This window comes from Erinaceus europaeus, chromosome 3 (assembly GCF_950295315.1).
Source record: "Erinaceus europaeus chromosome 3, mEriEur2.1, whole genome shotgun sequence".
Lineage (NCBI taxonomy): Eukaryota > Metazoa > Chordata > Mammalia > Eulipotyphla > Erinaceidae > Erinaceus > Erinaceus europaeus.
The window spans coordinates 9788168-9808279 of record NC_080164.1 but is presented as its reverse complement, the minus strand read 5'-3'; the positions used below and the strand labels follow the sequence as shown (position 1 = coordinate 9808279).

The 20112-nt window shown below is 48.9% G+C and overlaps 1 long non-coding RNA gene across 1 annotated transcript in view; it reads right to left on the bottom strand.

The window, feature by feature from the left end:
* Positions 1-3769: 3769 nt before the first annotated feature.
* Positions 3770-20112, bottom strand: part of LOC132537630 (uncharacterized) — a 72364-nt gene continuing 56021 nt past the window's right edge. The window contains exons 2-3 of the long non-coding RNA XR_009549092.1: positions 7965-8067; positions 3770-3912 (exon numbers count right to left, since the gene is read on the bottom strand). This is a non-coding gene — a long non-coding RNA (uncharacterized LOC132537630). The remainder of the gene's footprint in view (positions 3913-7964; positions 8068-20112) is intronic.

Sequence of the window (20112 nt, the reverse complement as noted above, 5' to 3'; positions counted from 1 at the left end):
AGAGGGGAGATAGAGGGAGAGAAAGACACCTGCAGACCTGTTTCACCAATCGTGAAGCAGACCCCCTGCAGGTGGAGAGCAGGGGCTCGAACCTGGGTCCTTGTGCTTGATAATATGTGCACTTAGCTTGGTGCACCACTGCCAGGCCCCTCCGTATTTATCAATTATCCCCAAGTGACCCCGTGAGCAATCAGAGTTAGGAGTCCCCAGTGTGGAGGGCTGAGCCAAGGACAGTGCCCAGTGGCTGGGGCACCAGGCTGGGAGTGGGTTGCAGGTCACACAGACAGTGTGACCCTGTCACTCATTTCCAGACAGGGCCACTGCTGATGGACTGCACGACAGAAGGTACAGTGAGTGATCATGTCAGGAGGCAGGTGCTCACTACGCTGTCCCAGGCCAGGCGGGCATTCTGGTCACCCTCACTGCAGAAGACCTTGAAGCTGGCTATAGGATCGGGACTTCAACCTGGTGTGAGCGGGAGTCATTGAGGGTTCTGGAACAATGCCCTTGTTCCTAAATACAGCAGGGCTTCAGGAAGAAGAAAGATGCTTGAGACTTGGACAGATGGGAGGGGAGAAGGCAGGAGATGCTGGGGAGAACTGAGCTGGGGAAAGGAGCCAGCAGGTCTAGTGTGAGAGGGAGAAGCACCCATCTCTCCAGAGAAGCTCCCATGGCAATGCAGAGGGTGGGCTTGCTGCCTGGGACATGCTGCAGAAGGGAGGGCACCCTACTTGTATGTGTGAGTTTGATCCCTGGCATTGCATGTGCCAGAGTGATGTTCTGGTCCTCTCTCTCGTTAGTAAAGACTTTTTTTTTAATTTTTTTTTTCTTTCCTCCAGGGTTATTGCTGGGCTCGGTGCCTGCACCATGAATCCACTGCTCCTAGAGGCCATTCCCCCCCCCCCACCTTTGTTGCCCTTGTTGTTGTAGCCTCGCTGTGGCTATCATTATTGCCATTGTTGATGTCGTTTGTTGTTGGATAGGACAGAGAGAAATGGAGAGAGGAGGGGAAGACAGAGAGGGGGAGAGAAAGACACCTGTAGACCTGCTTCACCGCCTGTGAAGCGACCCCCCTGCAGGTGGGGAGCCGGGGGCTTGAACCGGGATCCTTAGGCTGGTCCTTGAGCTTTGCACCACATGCACTTAACCCACTGCGTCACCGCCTGACCCCCGTAAATAAAGACTTTAATAAATAGATAATACATTTAAAAGATGGTTTAAAAAATGCCCGGTGCTTTTGCTGGACAAGAGGCAAGACAAGTCCACTACTTCCTCTTCCTGGGTGGGAGGGGGCTGCCCCAGCACCCTGAGCAGCCTCTCTTGACATCCTCTAGGACACTGGGCTCTGTCTTCTGCTCACGTGTGCACTGGGATAGCTGTCCACCTGCCTTGTGGTTCTTGGGCCCAGCCCCTCAGATGTGTAGGAATTCAGCGGCCAGATCAATGCAAGAGGCTGTCCTTTGGGCCTTTGCTCCTCCTGAGGCCAGGCGGTGACACATCTGGTTGAGGGCACACCTTACAATGCGTAAGGACCCCGGTTCAGAGAGTCAGGCAGTAGCACAGTAGGTTAAAGCACATGTGGCGTAAAGCGCAAGGATCTGTGTAAGGACCCAGGTTCGAGACACCGACTCCCCACCTGCAGGGGAGTCGCTTCACAGGCAGTGAAGCAGGTCTGCAGGTGTCTATCTTTCTTTCCTCCTTTCTGTCTTCCCCTCCTTTCGATTTCTCTCTGTCCTATCCAACGATAGTAACAACAACAACAATAATAATAACCACAACAATGATAAAACAACAAGAGCAACAAAAGGGGAAAAAATGGTCTCCAGGAGCAGTGGATTCATGGTGCAGGCACAGAGCCCCAGCAATAACCCTGGAGGCCAAAAAAAAAAAAAAAGAACCCAGGTTCAAACCCCTGGTCCCCACATGTAGGAGGAAAGCTTCACAAGTGATGAAGCAGGGCTGCAGGTATCTCTGTCTCTTTTTCTCTTTATCTCTCATGCCCCTTTCAATTTATCTCTGTTTCTATCTAATACTAAACCAATAAAAGTAATTGGTGGCCTCTTTGTCACATAGTAAGTCCACTGGAAGCAAGCAGTCTGGCCCCTCAGAACTGCTCCTTTTTAATCCAGACAACTGGATCAGAACTGACCTTGGAAGCCTGGCCATGAGCAGGTTAAGGGGATGGTGGTGGGGCAGGTGGAGGTGAGGGGGGGTGGGGGAGGCTGGTTTCCTCAGGGGAACCTTGGGACCTCGTGACAGGATGCCAGGATGGGAATGAAAAAATAAAATATTTTTTTAAAATCCCATCAATTTGATCTGGGGCCCACATTCAGCTTGGAAGCCAATGTAACTCTGCATCCCTATAGGTTCAAACTTGCATTCTGTGGTCATGAGTAGGAAAATTCCAAGTTGCACTAATTTCAGGACCCATCTTCCTCAGGTGATAGATAGAGCATGTTATCCAACCCCCCCCTTCAGAGGATGGAACATTCTGTACCACTGTTGCTCCACATTGAGGGCAAGGTCCTATAGGGGCCCCAAAGGAGGGTAGGTTCATGTCTAACTTTCTGAGAAAGCTCCAGACCTCACAGGTGCAAAGAGCTATCCCATTGCTGTCTTTACTTGTATTTCTCTGACAGTCAGTGACTTTGAGCACTTTCTCATGTGCCCGTTGGCCCTCTGGATCTTGTCTGTCATGAAGACTCTGGCCCTGTCCTCTCCCCACTTTCATGGCTTTGTTGTTGCTGCTGCTGAGTTCAGTGAGCTCTTTCTAGATCTCGGCTGTTATCCTCTTGCTGGTGTACGGTGTGTAAAGATTTCCTCCCATCCTGTAGGGTGGCATTCTGTTTTGGTGATGGTTCCCTTTGCTGTGCAGAATCTTTTCAGTTTGATGTAGTTCCACTGATTTACTTTTGTTTTTGCTTACTTTGCTGTCGGGCCTATTTTATTATTTATTGGATAGAGGTAGAGAGAAATTAAAAGAGGAAGGGGAATATATATGTCGCTTTGCGGCAGTGGGATGCGGTGGAGAGAGGGAAAGAAAATCCTTTATTCGCGCGCGGGCACCTCAGGGTTGGGTCAGAGTGCAGTGGTTCGGGCCACGTGGAGCTAGCCAAAAATGGCCATCCCCCGATACGCACACCACCATCCACCACCGAGGTAAAAAAACCGGGTGAGAGAGAGTGAGAGAGAGGAAGTAGGAGGGCTTTATAGGGTAACAACCAGGAGTGACGTGTCAGGACAGGACTGATTGAAAAAGGCACTTGAGGATACCATATTAACTCGTGGGAAGTGGCACTAGCCTGAGGGGACATCTGCACAGCATATATATATGTATATACATACATACACACACACACACACACACACACACACACACACACACACACACACATATATATATATATATATATATATATATATATAGAGAGAGAGAGAGAGAGAGAGGTTTGTAATACTGTTCAGTACTCATGAAACTTCTTCCCTATAGGTGGGGGCTGGGGAATTGGACCTTGGTCCTTGCACATTATGATTTTTATTTATTTATTTATTTATTTAAGAAAGGAGACATTAACAAAAACAAAACTGTAGGATAGGAGGGGTACAACTCGACACAATTCCCACCACCTGATCTCCATATCCCATCCCCTCCCCTGATAGCTTTCCCATTCTCTATCCCTCTGGGAGCATGGACCCAGGGTCATTGTGGGATGCAGAAGGTGGAAGGTCTCACTTCTGTAATTGCTTTCCCGCTGAACATGGACGTTGACTGGTCGGTCCATACTCCCAGTCTGCCTCTCTCTTTCCCTAGTAGGATGGGGCTCTGGGGAAGCGGGGCTCCAGGACATATTGGTGGGGTCGTCAGTCCAGGGAAGTCTGGTCGGCATCATGCTGGGATCTGGAACCTGGTGGCTGAAAAGAGAGTTAACATACAAAGCCAAACAAATTGTTGAGCAATCATGGACCTAAAGGCTGGAATAGTGCAGGTGAAGTGTTGGGGCATTATAATTTTTTGAAACATTGTTTTGTTATTCCTTTCTCCTTACCAGGGAAGGTTAGACCTTTTCTTGTAGGAATTCCAAATACTTTATTTACTTATTAATATTAGACAGAGACAGAGAGAAATCTGCCAGGGCAGGAGGAGATAGAGAGGGTAAGAGACAGAGAGACACCTGCAGCCGTGCTTCACCACACTTGTGAAGCTTCCCCCTGCAGGTGGGGACCAGGGGCTCGAACCCGGGTCCTTGTGCACTGTAATGTGTGCACTCAACCAGGTGTGCCACTGCCTGGCCCCTTCCAGTCCTTATGCATTATAACATGTGAGTTCAGCTGGGTGCACCACAGATGCAAGGACACTACTATAGCAGAGACTGAACCTGGGGCCTTCGACAGGCAAGTCCTGCCTCTGGCTGAGTCACCTTGTTATTCTTTCCAGTTCTGGAGATTGAGGAGGAGGAGGAGGAGGAGGAGGGGTCTGAGGAATGAGCAGGCTCACTGGCGTTTGCTGGGAAAGGGTGGGGGTGAAGGTGATGTCAGCTGTGGTGAACCAGCCTGGGAAGGCAGCGTGAGTCACTGGGCCTGCCGAGGTCAGGATGGGAAGTCTGGGCAAGAAGCTTTTCACGGGAATCATGTGCTCAAGCCAATGACGAGGGAGCCTAGGCTGGGGCCTGGGGCCAGGGAGGCTGCCCTGGGGGGAGGAGCGAGTAGGTCCGACTGGGTCTGAGAAGGCTCTGGGCTCTGGAGAGTGACCTCACTGCAGTAATGGCTGCCAGAGGCCCTGACCTAGCGCATTGTGGGTAACCTATGGGAAGCCTCTGTCATCAGCCACTGCTGGGAAGTCCCCACTTTTTTTTTTCTTCAAAGTTGTTTATATTTGATAGAGGCAGAGATGTAGAACTGCAGAGAGAAAGAGAGTGAAACAGAGAGAGATATCACAGCACCGAAGCTTCCTTCAAAGTGGCAGTGGTGAGGCTAGAACCTGGGTCACAGACATAGTAAATTTAACAGCAAGCTATTCAGGTGAGCTATTTCACTGGCCCCAAGTTTTCAACTTCAAGAAGCTTGTGGCCAGAGCTGGGAAGCCACCACACACACACACAGACACACACACACACACACACAGACAGACACACACAGAGACACAGACACAGACACACACACACACAGATACACACACACACACAGACACACACACAGACACACACACCACACAGACACACACACACAGACACACACACACGGACACACCACACACACACACAGAGACACAGAAACACACAGAGACACACACAGAGACACACACAGAGAGACACACACACAGACACACACACAGAGACAAAGACACAGACACACACACACAGAGACACACACACAGACACACACACAGAGACACACACACAGACACACCACACACACACACAGACACAGACACACACACACAGAGACACACACACAGAGAGACACACACACAGACACACACACATGGACACACCACACAGACACACACACACAGAGACACACACACACGGACACACCACACACACACACAGAGACACAGACACACACACAGAGAGACACACACAGAGACACACACACACACAGACACACCACACAGACACACACACACAGAAACACACACAAAGACACACACACAGACACACATACAGACACACACACACATGGACACACACACAGACACACACCACACACAGAGACACAGACACACACACACAGAGACACACAGAGACACACACAGAGACACACACAGAGACACACACACAGAGACACAGACACACACACAGAGACACACACAGACACACACACACACACAGACACATACACACAGAGACACACACACAGACACACACAGAGAGACACAGACACACACACACACACAGACACACACACACACACAGACACACAGATACAGACACACACACAGACACACACACAGACACACAGACACACACACAGACACACACACAGACACACAGACACAGACACACACATACACAGAGACACACACACAGACACACACACACAGACACACACACACAGACACACACACACAGACAATTCTTCAGTTGTATTGAAAGCTCCTTGGCGGGGTGGGGAGGTAGAAGGTAAAGGTCTGGTAGCCTCTGTCCCCCTCTCCTCACTCTGCCCTCGGTGACTTCTTTTGCCCTCCTTGCCTTTGTATGACTGGTCTCATACAGGCCCCACCATGCAGGCTCAGCCAGGTAGCTCCAAGTCCAAGCAGACCTGTGAGAGGGATATTTCTTTCCCAGTGGTGGCAGGTCACTTCTGACAAAGCTTCTGGGTGGTTCCGCACCTCACCTGGATATGAGGAGCCCTTATACCCCAGCGACCCCATGACCTGGCACTTGGTAGATGTCTCCAGAGATTCTGCGGACTGTTTTTATTAAAAATCCTCATGGCAGGAGACCAAAGGGGCCTGGGTCCCTGCTTCCTGGGGGTTGAGCCGATCTGGACCCAGAACCCTGGAGCCTAGTAAAGGGGGGGGGTGTCTGGAGGGGTGTACTCTGTCACTGACTCCTTGAAAGAAGGGGGGAGAGTTGGGAGGGAGCCAGAGGCTTGGGGCTGTGTGGTGGGTGTTTGTGGGGGCCTTGTAGCCCAGCTCAGGCTGTGGGGAGGGAGGCCCCCTCAGCTAGGCCTCTGGTCAGGTGGGGGCTGGCTTAGCAGGTTATCTGAGGGCACAGGAAATATCTGGAGTCCATGGGAATGGGAACTGGGGTCAGGGGTCGCCTCAAATTAAAACTTAAAAAGGCCTCTGTGTGAAGGGAATCAAAGGAGGTGAAGACATTTGCTCTTCCGGAGTCTCCTGAGCCCAGATGTTAGCGGTTAAAATTCCTGTTGGGCCAGACAATGGGCACTGAGTGATTTTTGCTTGGCCGCCCAGGGCAGGAGTGGCCCAGGGTTCCAGTGGTTCCACAACCTGCCCCCTCTGCATGAATGGGGGGGTTTCCTGAGGGAAGGTGGGTCCTGAGGGGGAATGGGGTGCTGCAGTGTCCAGGGAGCCCAGGGTCCTTCACTCTGGCCGTCTGCTCCTGGGGTGGGGGGTGAAACAGGATCCAGGGCTCCGTGGGTCTGGACAGCTCGTTAGGGAGGCCAGCACCCCTAGATTTATGGTCTGGGGACCCTTGTGGAGGGCCAGGGCCTTTTGATCTGAGCCCAGGGTAGGGGTAGGGGATTCCTGGGTCTTAATTGGCATCAGTCAGCCTGATGTTGACCAGGTCTCTGTCACAGCCCCTAGCCCTGGGCTGATGCTGATGGGGGTGCAGGGGTCAGGCAGTATGAGGGTGGTGGTGGGGGGGCAGGGGACTTTGTTCCTGGTCTGGGGTCCCAGGACCAGAAAGACCAGGAGAAATTCCTCGGACTTGACCCCTCAGCTCTGACCCTGACCTTCTCAGCTGCTCCCGCCTCTGACCTCACTCCAACCAGGACCCCTGTCCTTTTTGGAAGGTTCCTCATCCCCCTTTGAGCTCCTCCCCCTCCTCCCCCAAACTTGTGCCTGGCTTTGTGCTGGCCGCTGAAAGGCTTCGAGGCAAGTCTCACAGAAAAACTAGACACCCACAACTGGAAATGTGTGTGTGCTGTCCTTTGAAGCCCTGAGCCTGCTCAGCCCCTGGGAGCCCGTTGGGGAGAGCAGTGTTTTGTTTTGTTTTTATTGTTTTGTTCTTTCATTTTCTAGGCAAGGGAGAAGGGGGTGGTTGGAGACAGTAAGAGGAAACAAGGACTTTCTGGGAAGGGGAGAGAGGGGGGGAGCAGGGAGAGACAGAAAGAGAAAGAAGGGGTTTGGAGAAACACAGAGGAAGTGTACTGGACTTTGAAACTTGAGATCCTGAGTTCCCAGGCTCCATCTCTGGGCTGATATCACCATATGCTAGAGCTGAGTGGTGCTCTGGCCTCTTTCTCTTATAAATAGGGCTGGCAAAATAGCTCACTTGGGTAGTACGCCGCCTTGCCATTTGCTGGGCTCAGGCTTTACTGCATCAAAGGAAGCTTCAGTGCTGTGGTCTTTCTCATGCTCTGCATCTCTGTTTCTACCTAAAAAAGTAAAGAAAGAAGTAAGTAAATTAATTAATAAATCTTTAATTTTTTAAAAATCATCTTTAATTATTTGACAGAGACAGCCAGAAATCGAGAAGAAGGGGGGGGGGATAGGGAGTCGGGTGGTAGTGTAGCAGGTTAAGCGCACATGGCACAAAGCGTAAGGACCCTGGTTCGAACCCCCAGCTCCCTACCTGCAGGGGAGTCGCTTCACAGGCGGTGAAGCAAGTCTACAGGCATCTTTCTGTCTCTCTTCCTCTCTATCTCCCCCTTCTCTCTCAATTTCTCTCTGTCTCTATCCAATAACAAATTACAAAAAAAGAAAGGGCGGATAGAGAGAGACAGACTGCAGAACTGCTTCAGCACTTAAGAAGCTTCCTTCCTGAAGGTGGGAACAAGGGGCTTGAACCCCTGTCCTTGCACATTACATGTGTAGTCAACCAGATGGGCCATCTCTTGGCCCCAGTAAATCTTTTGAAGAGGGAGAGAGAAAGAGAGAAGGTCCTGAAAGACTGAGAGAAAACCTTGCCCAGGAACTCTTGATCCTGAGGCATCACCATTCTCCTGGGACTTTAACTTGACGGAACTGGCCTCTCAACGGAGTCCTTTGGACAAAGCAGTGAGCAAGGGTGGTACTGAACATGGCTGTTCATTCTAATGGCTGTATTAGTCCTGCTTCTCTTCCTCCTGAACTTAGGAGGGTGGGAACAGGTGGTAAATGCAGCCTTTAAGACCACACTTCAGCCTGCCCTTAAGAGTTCTCCTCAGGGACCGGGTGCTGAGACACCTGGTTAAGTGCACATATTACTGTGGGCAAGGATCTGGGTGCAAGCACCTGGTCTCCCTCTGCAGAGAAGGAGCCTCACAATTGGTGAAGCAAGTACTGTAGATGTCTCTCTGTCTCTTCCCCTCTCTTTCTCTCCTTCCCTCTGAATTTCTGTCCTATCCAATAAAAATGTGAAAAAAAATGGCCTCCAGGAGCAGTGGATTCATCGTGCTGGCACCAATCCCCAGTGATAACCCTGGAGACAAAAAAAAAGTTAAAAAAGAGAGAGAGAAAGATTGAGAGACATAGAGACAGAAGGAGAGACACCATGACACAGAAGCTCTCCCCCATGCTATTGTTCTCCCATGTGGTTATATTGGTGGCCGGGCTCAAATCCTGGCCATGTTCTACAGGACCTTTCCCTCAATGTGGAGCAGCAGTGGTAGGGACTCCCCACTCTCTGAAGGGAGGCTGGGTCATCCTACTCTGCCACTCGAGGGTCCTGAAATGAGAGCAGCCTAGAATGTTCCCAGCTGCGACCATGGACTGTGAGCTCATACTGACAGGGATTCAGAGGTTCCACAGGCTCCTGTGCTGAATATGGGCCCCAGATCAGATGGTATTTCTGTGCTTTCCTTATCTTTGGGAGCTACTCTTTTCCCTGGTTCAGTTTTCTAGTCCTATTTCCAACTCTGACACCATCTCCCCAGAAAATACCTTTGGCCCATCTGCATGTTAGCTGTTAGGCCCAAGAAAAAATTAGTAAAGTTATGGGCCTCTTGGAATATACCTGAAATAGACCTACTAGCTCTTTCCAATATGGAGACCCCCAAATCTCATCTGCTCTATTCTTACCTTTAGGTTCCTGATTATTAAACAATTTACTCTTCTTTATATCTTACTGCTTTTCAGCCACCAGGTTGCAGATGTTATCATGGTGCCAACGTGAATTCTCTGGGCAGATGACCTCACTAATGTGTCCTGAAACCCCACCTCTCCAGACCCCTATCCCACTAGGGAAAGATAGAAACAGGCTGGGAGTATGGATTGACCTGTCAATGCCCATGTCCAGCAGAGAAGCAATTACAGAAGCCAGACCTTCCACCTTCTGCACCCAATAAAGGTCCAAAGCTTCCAATGGAGGGGATGGGGTACAGAACTCTGGTGGTGGGAATCATGTGGAATTGCCCCCCTCTTATCCAATAGACTTGTCAATCATTATTAAATTAAAAAAAGAGAGAAAAGAAAGTGGAATAGGGGCTCCTTGACTGCTTAAGCACTGTGCTTCCTTGGTAGTAAATGAATGAAGATGTGAAAAGTGCTGTGTTAGGGATGAAATTACCAAGAGATTGACAGGGCCTGGCTTGCAGGAAGTCCAGTGAAGAGAGACAAATGTTAATTGCAATGCAGCTTGTTAAGAACTATTACAAGATTTTTGGGACATGTGGCATTTGAGCCCTGAGAGGCTTAATTGCTTGAGAGATAAGAGAAGCTTTTTCCAAAAAAGTGGAATAAGTAAAGAAAGAGGGCCAGCAAGGTGGTTCAGTAGATTGAACATAGGACTTAACATGCGTGTGGTCCTGAGTTCAGTGTCCCACCACTGATGGAATGCTTCTCATGTCCTTTCTCCCCAGTGTGTGCATCATTAAACAAATGATTATTTAAAAAAAAAGAGAAAATATGAACGCAAGAGAACTAAGAGTGATAGATAAGAAAAGTGAAGTTCTGGGCATAATGCTAAGTAATTTCATGGATTATCTCATTGAATAATAAAGCATGTCAGCAACTGTACTGTAAACCATTAACTGCCCCAAAATAGTTAAATAATAATAAACAAAACAACAACAAAAAGGAGATCATCTGGGACCGCAACAAGGCAGGACTAGAACAACTTCAGAAACCAACCAAATCACCGGTGAGTGCAAATACGTGTGGCTCGTGGACAGAGAGGAGCCTAGGGAGAGATTAAGTGGCTGGTAACAGTCAAGCAGTTTACCGATTGAGGCACCACCTCCAGTCTGTTTTACCAAAAAAAAAAAAAAAAAAAGACGGCTGAAGGAAGGAGAGGACCCCTAAGACTCACCAAACGCAACTGTGAGTCTCCGTTGCTACTGCCCTCAGAAGCCGGAGCAGCAGGGGGAGGCCCTGTGCTGACACCGGGGACAGAGAACTGACCAGGAAACTCAGGAGAAGATCTACACCTTGGTGGTCTAGCGGTGGGGCTGTGTGGTGGGAGCCTTTGCATGTTGTTCTCCTGATGAGAACATAGTGAATAGTTGCCTCAGAACCTACAGACTATAAATGGGACTTGTTTAGAAACTCACAGGGCTCCGCAGTGCTGCCCAGCTTGGCAGAGAAGCTGAATTGAGCCCAGAGCTTTGGATCCTTGGGGTGTGAGAGTCTCTTTGCATAACCTTTGCATAGTCTCTTTGCATACTATCTCTCCCCCACCCTGCTTTATCTCTTGGTCAGGAGTCAGTGATTAGGCTAAGAAGCCTACCTACAGTTTAAAAGCCCTCAGGCTCCCATAGCCTACAGGGAAGAAGAAGAACAAAAGAGGCTTTTAAGCCACTGAGCTCCAACTCAGGGATTAAAATAATATTGAAACAACTGTCAATTTCCACAACTGTGAACCCTTTAATTACCTTACGTAGACACAAGTCAATCCAGGCAAGAGTGGTCAGTAATTTGAAAAGTACTGAGAGAGGGACCTCATAACATACTATATAAAATGGTTAAAGCAACAAGATAAAATATTGGAGAAATGAATCAGGACAAGAATCCAGCTAAAAGCCCCCCCCAAAGGATGAAGCACAAAATAATGAAGTCAATATCCAAACACTAGTTAAGGAAATAATCACAGGAGTGAGTAAAGAGTTTGAAAGAATTGTCATTAGAAATGCGGAAACAACAAATGAGACTCTGGAAGAAAACACTAATTATCTCAAGGTCATTAGAGAGCTGAAAGCTGAAATAGCTGAGCTAAGAACACAACCAGCTGAACAAGCAAAACTAACAGAACAGGGTAACAAAATAGATGAACTTCAGAAAACAGTAGAGGGGAGAGAGAATAGAATAAATGAGGCTGAAGACAGAATTAGTAAGATTGAAGATGAATTAGAGACAACTAAAAAAGAAGTAAGAGATTTTAAAAAGAGATTAAGAGATACTGAAAACAACAACAGAGACCTATAGGATGACTTCAAAAGAAATAATATATGCATTATTGGTTTACCGGAGGAAGAAATAGAGGGAGGGGAAGAAAACATTCTTCAGGACATAATAGCTGAGAACTTCTCTTAGTCTAGACAACATCAAAAACATAAAGGTTCAAGAAGCCCAGAGGGTCCCAAACAGAATTAACCCAAACTTAAAGACACCAAGACACATCATATTTAAAATGGAAAGGAATAAGGATAAAGAAAGGATCCTGAAGGATGCAAGAGAAAAACAAAGAGTCACCTACAGAGGAAAAACCATGAGATTAGTAGCAGACTTCTCCACACAAACACTACAGGCCAGAAGAGAATGGCAAGATATGTATCAAGTCCTCAATGAGAAAGGCTTTCAACCAAGACTACTGTATCCTGCTAGACTGTCATTCAGACTAGATGGAGGCATAAAAAACCTTCTCAGGGGGAGTCGGGCTGTAGTGCAGCGGGTTAAGCGCGGGTGGCGCAAAGCACAAGGACCAGCATAAGGATCCCGGTTCGAACCCCGGCTCCCCACCTGCAGGGGAGTCGCTTCACAGGCGGTGAAGCAGGTCTGCAGGTGTCTATCTTTCTCTCCTCCTCCCTGTCTTCCCCTCCTCTCTCCATTTCTCTCTGTCCTATCCAACAACAACAACAACAATAATAACTACAACAATAAAACAACAAGGGCAACAAAAGGGAATAAATAAATAAAATAAATATAAAAAAAAGAAAAAAAAAAACACCTTCTCAGACAAGCAAAAGTTGAAAGAATCAACTACCACGAAGCCTTCCCTGAAAGAAGTTCTGAAAGGTCTCCCATAAACAGTCAGACCACCATAAATAGGCCATCTATCAGAACACTCTAAAAATCTACAAGAATGTCATCAAAATATCTTTAATCTTTGATATCAATAAATGTCAATGGTCTGAATTCACCTATTAAAAGGCACAGAGTAGGAAGATGGATCAGAAAACACAACCCAACAATGTCTACAGGAAACACACCTAACTCAACAAGACAGACACAGGCTCAAAGTGAAAGGATGGAGAACTATCATACAAGCCAATGGCCCCCCCAAAAAGGGCAGGAACAGCTATTCTCATATCTGACATGATAGACTTAAAAATAAATAAAATTTAAAAAGATAGGGATGGCCACTACTTAATGCTCAGTGGATCAATCAATCAAGAGGACTTAATATTTATTTATTCCCTTTTTTTGCCCTTGTTGTTTTATTGTTGTTGTTATTACTGATGTCATCATTATTGGACAGGACAGAGAGAAATGGAGAGAGGAGGGGAAGACAGAGAGGGGGAGAGAAAGACAGACACCTGCAGACCTGCTTCACTGCCTGTGAAGCAACTCTCCTGCAGGTGGGGAGCTGGTGCTCGAACAGATATTTATTATTTTTTAAAGAAAATATTTATTTATTTACTTTTGAATGAATGAGAGATACTGAGATAAAGATGCAAAGAGAGAGACCTGAGCCGTGCTGAGGTGGTGGTGCTGGGGGGTTAAGCCTGAGACCTTTGGTTCCTTGGTCATGGATGGCTTTTGCTTCACCAAGGGGCTGACTCCCTGCCCTATTCATTTGTGTATTGATGAGAGAGAGAGAGAAGACCAGAGCCTCTCTCTGGCATATGCTATGCCAGGAATCGAACTGGGGCCCTCATGCTCAAGAGTCCAGTACTGTATCCACTGGGCCTATTCCCCGGGCTGCTCCTGGACATCTTGGATCATAAAACCACCATGATTTGACAATGTCCCTTTTGGGACTATCCCTAAGTTCTCACAGAAGCCAGACGGTAGGGGAATGTCCCCTCACATGGAGTAGAACTCCCTCTCTTACAAAGGCAGAGAAATGAAAGGAAAAGGAGGCTTGGTGCCTCAGTTCACTGGCATCTGAAGTAGGGTGGGGGCGGGGGCGGTGCTCTTGGAGGAGGTGGGCCTCTGTGCTCCTCTTGGGTCCTCTGCTCTCTGTGACTCCCTCCCCTGCTTCTCAGAGGCTGAGGGACAAAGAAGAACACCTGTTAGAGGATTCTCATGCAGGAAGCTGTTTTTTTGTTTGTTTATTTTTCTGCTGGCAGACCCAGCCAGACTGTGTGCACAGGATACTGGGCCCCAAGCACAATGGTGCTGCCCCTTTGCACAGTCATCAATCTTCTCATAGTCATTCAGCAACCAGCTTCACAGGTGACTTCTTTTGTGTACACAGAGAGTACAACTTGTTGGGGTCGAATGGTAGCACACTTGGTTGAGTGCACATGTTACAATGTACAGTAACCTAGATCCAAGCCCCTGGTTCCTACCTGCAAGGGGGAAGCTTTGTGAATGGTGGATTAGGGCTGACGATCTCTCTCTCCCTCTCTCTCTCTCACCCTCTCTATCTTCCCCTCACCTCTTGATTTCTGGCTGTCTCTATCTAATAAATAAATAAAATAATAATAATAAAAGCACCCAGAGTAGCAACCAATAGCACAGCTATAATATACAAGATACTGGGTACTGTACAGCAAACCCTAACAAAAGGACTTTTCAAAGTTAACCCAATTACCAAATAATGTGATGATAACAGTAACTATCGATTGTCTTTTGGAACCCTAAGACAGCAGGAACCTCACATCTCCACTATAGAGCCTCTACTTCCCCCAGTCCTGGAACCCTTGGATAGGGCCCACTTTCCCGTATGCCTCTCCCAATCCATACCAAATAATATTGCATCTGCCGATCGCAACCTAATCAACGCAACGATTGCCACCTCAACATGCTTCACTTCAGACTGTGTCCAGAGACTTCACGTGTGGAATGACAACCCTTCAGCTTCATCACTCAGGTGAGACCTTTCCTTTCATAGTATACTCTAATTTCATCTCAGGTGGTTCACTTTCTAACAAAGTCCCAAAACCTAGACATACACCAGTTTCTGTGAGAGGGAGAGCATATGCTCACATGTATCCATAAACTAGTGCAAAATATATACCTGAAAGCAGAAGTACACTAGAGTTTGCAGTGAGTATCTCCCTAACACTTCCTCTCCACTTTTCCAAGCTTTGGGTCCATGATTGCTCAACAACTTGTTTGGCTTCGTATGTTAACCTTCTTTTCAGTCACCAGGTTCCAGATGCCATCAGGATGCCGGCCAGGCTTCCCTGGATTGAAGACCCCACCAATGTGTCCTGGAGCTCCACTTCCCCAGAGACCCACCCTACTAGGGAAAGAGAGAGGCAGACTGGGAGTATGGGCCGACCAGTCAACGCCCATGTTCAGCGGGGAAGCAATTACAGAAGCCAGACCTTCTACCTTCCGCATCCCACAATGACCCTGGGTCCATGCTCCCAGAGGGATAGAGAATGGGAAAGCTATCAGGGGAGGGGGTGGGATATGGAGATTGGGTGGTGGGAATTGTGTGGAGTTGTACCCCTCCTACCCTATGGTTTTGTTAATTAATCCTTTCTTAAATAAATAAAAAAAAAAACCACCCAGAGAGTACAACTTGTTTGAGTTATCAGCAGACTCTTGGGCAGAAGACACAGAGTCTAAGGCCACTTGGATGACAACAGGAGGAAGCCCTGTCTGTGCTGGGAGAAGGGGGAAGATGGCAAACACCTCCATTTTTTTCCTTTTCTTTATTTCTTCCACTCCTTCTTTCTTTTCTTTTCATTTCATTTCTTTTCTTTCTCTTTCTCTCTCTCTCTCTCTCTCTCTCTCTCATTTTTTTTTTTTTTTTTTTTTACCAGAGCACTGCTCAGCTCTGGCTCATGGTGGTATGGGGGATTGAACCTGAGACATTGGAGTCTAGTTGCATAACCGTTATGCTATCTACCTCCATCCCAACTGCATTTTTCTTTCTTTTTAAATTATCTGTATTTATTTAGTATTTATTTTTAAATTATCTGTATTTATAGAGAAAGTTAGAAATGGAGAGGAAAGACTGAGATAGAGAGGGAGAGAGACAGAGAGACACCTACAGCCCTGCTTCACCACTTGCAAAACTTTCCCCTACAGGTGGTGCCCGGGGGCTCAAACCCAGGTCCTTGCTCACTGTAACATATGTCTTCAACCAGGTGGGCCGCCACCCAGCCCCTGCATTTTTCTTTAACTAGGAAGTGAACCTTTGCTTTTCTCTTTAACAGTTAACCCCTGCTTGTCTCACACGGTGTCCAGGTGTCTGAGCCAAGCCCCAGCTCTGCCACCACAACCTCACTCAGCTTCCTCCCTATTTCCAGGCCTCAGTTTCCCCATCTGTCAAAGGAAGCAATTTCAGAGTCCAGAGGACTCCAGGAGTGCTGCCGCCTGCAACGTACAATCTTGCTGGCTGGCTTTGTCTGAAACTCAAGGGCTGGAGAGCATGGAGAGCACACTGGTGTAGGTTTTCGGGCACTGGGTCTCTCGGATAGGGCCTCTCTGAGGAAGGGGCACACCTGCTAGGCCCTCTGAGAGGAGGTGTGCCTTTGCTGTCTTGCTGAGCCTCCCTGGTCCCTGGAGAAGGCATGGAGGGGAGAGGCAGCAAAGCCCTGAGCCAGAAGCTGGAGCAGCTCTGCTGAAACCCGCTCCCAACTATTGCCCCAGAGAAACCAGGAGCCACTTGCTCAGCATTTGGGTTTTATGATCAGAGTGCTGCCGGGCCCAGGAAAGAATGAGTTCATCTGGTTGCCCCCGCGTCTCAGGGTGGCTCTGTTTGTCCCATGCCAGGCCCCAAGGCCTCCGCAGCCTGGCCCAGGGCACCACATCCCTGGAATCCCGAAGATGGCATCTGCTCAGCCCCCGTCCTGTCCGTCTCAGCCCTGGGGTGGGGCTGGGGGTGCAGCTGAGAGGGAGAGGCAGCCAGCACCCAGTCCTGATCCAGGGTGGCCTGGGGACGCTCTGGGTCTTGTGTCTCGAGTCAGGCATTTGCTACAGATTGGCTTGGGGTGAGAATGTGGCCACACCCAGGTTCCTGATGACTGCTCCTTCTTTTCTAGTCGTTTCCTTTGAAGCCCTGAACTCTTTCTGCATTCTGGAAGGTGACCTGCCCTCCTCTCCCTACTCCTCCAAGTCTCTGTCTTTCTCTGAACTCAAGAGGACAGTAATGCCTCAAGGAAAGGCGGACTTGGGTGAGGTTTTCTTCTCCTCCTTCATTTCCTCCTCCTCTTCCTCCTTCTTTTGCTTCTAGGGTTGTGCTGGGGCTTGGTGCTGGCACTATGAATCAACTGCTCCTGGAGGCCATTTTGTCCCCCCCCCCCCATTTTATTGGATAGGACAGAGAGAAATTGAGAGGGGGAGGAAGAGATCAAGGGAGAGAGACAAAGAAAGACACCTGCAGACTTGCTTCACCACTCATGAAGTGTCTCCCACTGCAGGTGGGTAGAGAGGGCTCGAACCTGGATCCTTGCACAGGTCCTTGTGCTTAGTACTATGTGCGTTTAACGGAGTGTGCCACCGCCCATCCCCCTGGGGTTAAGTTTTCTTCACTGCTTTCTAGAAGTTTTAATGCTCTTTGGTTGTCATTAAAAAATGACACTTGAGGGGATCGGGCGGTAGCGCAGCAGGTTAAGCGCCCGTGGTGCAAAGCACAAGGACCGGCGTAAGGATCCCGATTTGAGCCCCCAGCTCCCCACCTGCAGGGGAGTCGCTTCACAGGTGGTGAAGCAGGTCTGCAGGTGTCTTTCTCTCCCCCTCTGTCTTCCCCTCCTCTCTCCATTTCTCTCTGTCCTAGTCAATAATGAACGGCATCAACAATAACCATAATAATAACCACAACAAGGGCAACAAAAGGGGGAAAAATGGCCTCCAGGAGCAGTGGATTTATGGTGCAGGTACTGAGCCCCAGCAATAACCCTGGAGGCAAAAAAAAAAAAAAGACACTTGGGAGCCGGGTGGTAGCACAGAGGGTTAAATGCACATGGTGCGGAGTACAAGGACCCCGGTTTGAGACCCCGGCTCCCCACCTGCGGGGGGTGGGGGGACCGCTTTAGAAGCAGTGAAGCAGGTCTGCAGGTGTCTTTCTCTCCCCCTCTCTGTCTTCCCCTCTTCTCTCAATTTCTCTCTGTCCTATGCAACAATGACAGCGATAACAACAACAATAAATGAGGGCAACATAAAGGTAAAAATGGCCTCCAGGAGCAGCGGATTCATAGTGCAGGCAGCGAGCTCCTGTGATAACCCTGGAGACAAAAAAAAAAAAAAAAAAAGACACTGATCTCATTTCTTAGAGGCGGTACTTAAGAAGGTAGGAACAACGGGGAGAGAGCACAGAGTGAAACAGACTGGACATGGTGTATTGCACCAGAGAAAAGGACTCTGGGGAGAGAGGGGGCAAGGAAGAGAAGGAAAAAAACCTTGTGGGCCTGGTCCATAATGAAACTGTATGCATATGTCAGTGACTGCACTGCATTAACCCCTCAATAAAGAAAACAAACACACAAACAAAAAAGACAGTTACTGGGGACCAGGAGATGGCTCAGAGCGTAGTACACAGATTTCATCATAAGCCAGGCCTCCCACCATTACCCAATTTCAACTTCCAGCAACAGGTTATTTGTCATGTCTGTGTTCTTTCAACGGCTTTCACACACAATTCTGGAGAATTCCCCACCTTAAGGATTACTCTGGGCCTGCGCCCTCCACCCTGTCACCACACCCCTGCCTTCTGGTGTGTGTGTGTGTGTGTGTGTGTGTGTGTGTGTGTGTGTGTGTGTGTGTGTGACTGTCCCCAGGCTCTGTGGGCTGGTCTTAGTGTGTGTGTGTGTGTGTGTGTGTGTGTGTGTGTGTGTGTCACTGTACCCAGGCTCTGTGGGCTGGTCTTAGTGTGTGTGTATGTGTCAATGTCCCCAGGCTCTATGGGCTGGTCTTAGTGTGTGTGTGTGTGTGTGTGTGACTGTCCCCAGGCTCTGTGGGCTGGTCTTAGTGTGTGTGTGTGTGTGTGTCACTGTCCCCAGGCTCTGTGGGCTGGTCTTAGTGTGTGTGTGTGTGTGCATCACTGTCCCCAGGCTCTGTGAGCTGGTCTTAGTGTGTGTGTGTGTGTGTGTGTGTGTGTGTCACTGTCCCCAGGCTCTGTAGGCTGGTCTTAGTGTGTGTGTGTGTGTCACTGTCCCCAGGCTCTGTGGGCTGTCTTAGTGTGTGTGTGTGTGTGTGTGTGTGTGTGTGTGTCACTGTCCCCAGGCTCTGTGGGCTGTCTTAGTCTTCCCGTCTTCCCACTTGTGGAGATGTCGACTCTATCCGGAAACATGGGGTCAGGGGCACCTGACTTTGGGGGCAGAAATGGAGTCAGCACCGTCAGAGCTGGACTGTCCTGTTGCTGTGGTGCCATTTTGTTTTCTCTGTGTGGCTTGAGTTTGGCTCTCACTCAAGTCTGACTCTGGACCTCTGGGGGGCAGGGGGGCTTCTGTGAGTCTCATCATATCTTGTGATGCTTCCTCTTCTGAGGCATCTTCTAACTTAGCCAGAGTGGGCTGAGCTGTTGGCAATAGCCAGTATACCTCCCCCCTCTTAAAGACACACCTCCTGCTCCCCCAGCCCCTGTTGGGCCTTAAAGCCAGCCCCCTGCTCTACTTACATAATCATTGTTGAGCTTGAAAGATCCCCACCACCACGTTATCCCCTCAGGGTATTGCTAATTCAGTTAAAACCATTGCAAAAGTTGCTAAGGACGCTTCCACTTTCCCAACATGCCTTTTGCCCCTCTCCACCCCCTTTCCTAGCCAATCCCGTCCCGACTTGCCACTTCCGGAATCCTCCCATAAAAGCCTCTCCTATCTCTGCTTTGGCTCTCTTTGCTCTTTTCTCTTCCACTAACCGACCTGAAGAAGGGCTGGTGGGCATAGTGGGAGGCAGCCATTTTGCTAGCTCCACATGGCCTGAACCACTGTGCTCACACTCAATTCTGGGATGTCCGCATGAATAAAGATTTGCATTCCTGTTCCACCATGAGTCCCTGGTCTCTTCTCTCTCCCCACGACACAACCCAACAAGCCCCCACTTCCAATCCTCTGCTTTTAGCAGACCTTACCAGGGAAAGGGACAGAAAATGAATCCTAGCCAGTGCTCACCTTCTGACCCCTTCCTACAGGCCAGCCCCATGAAACATGTCCACGGGCGCCATC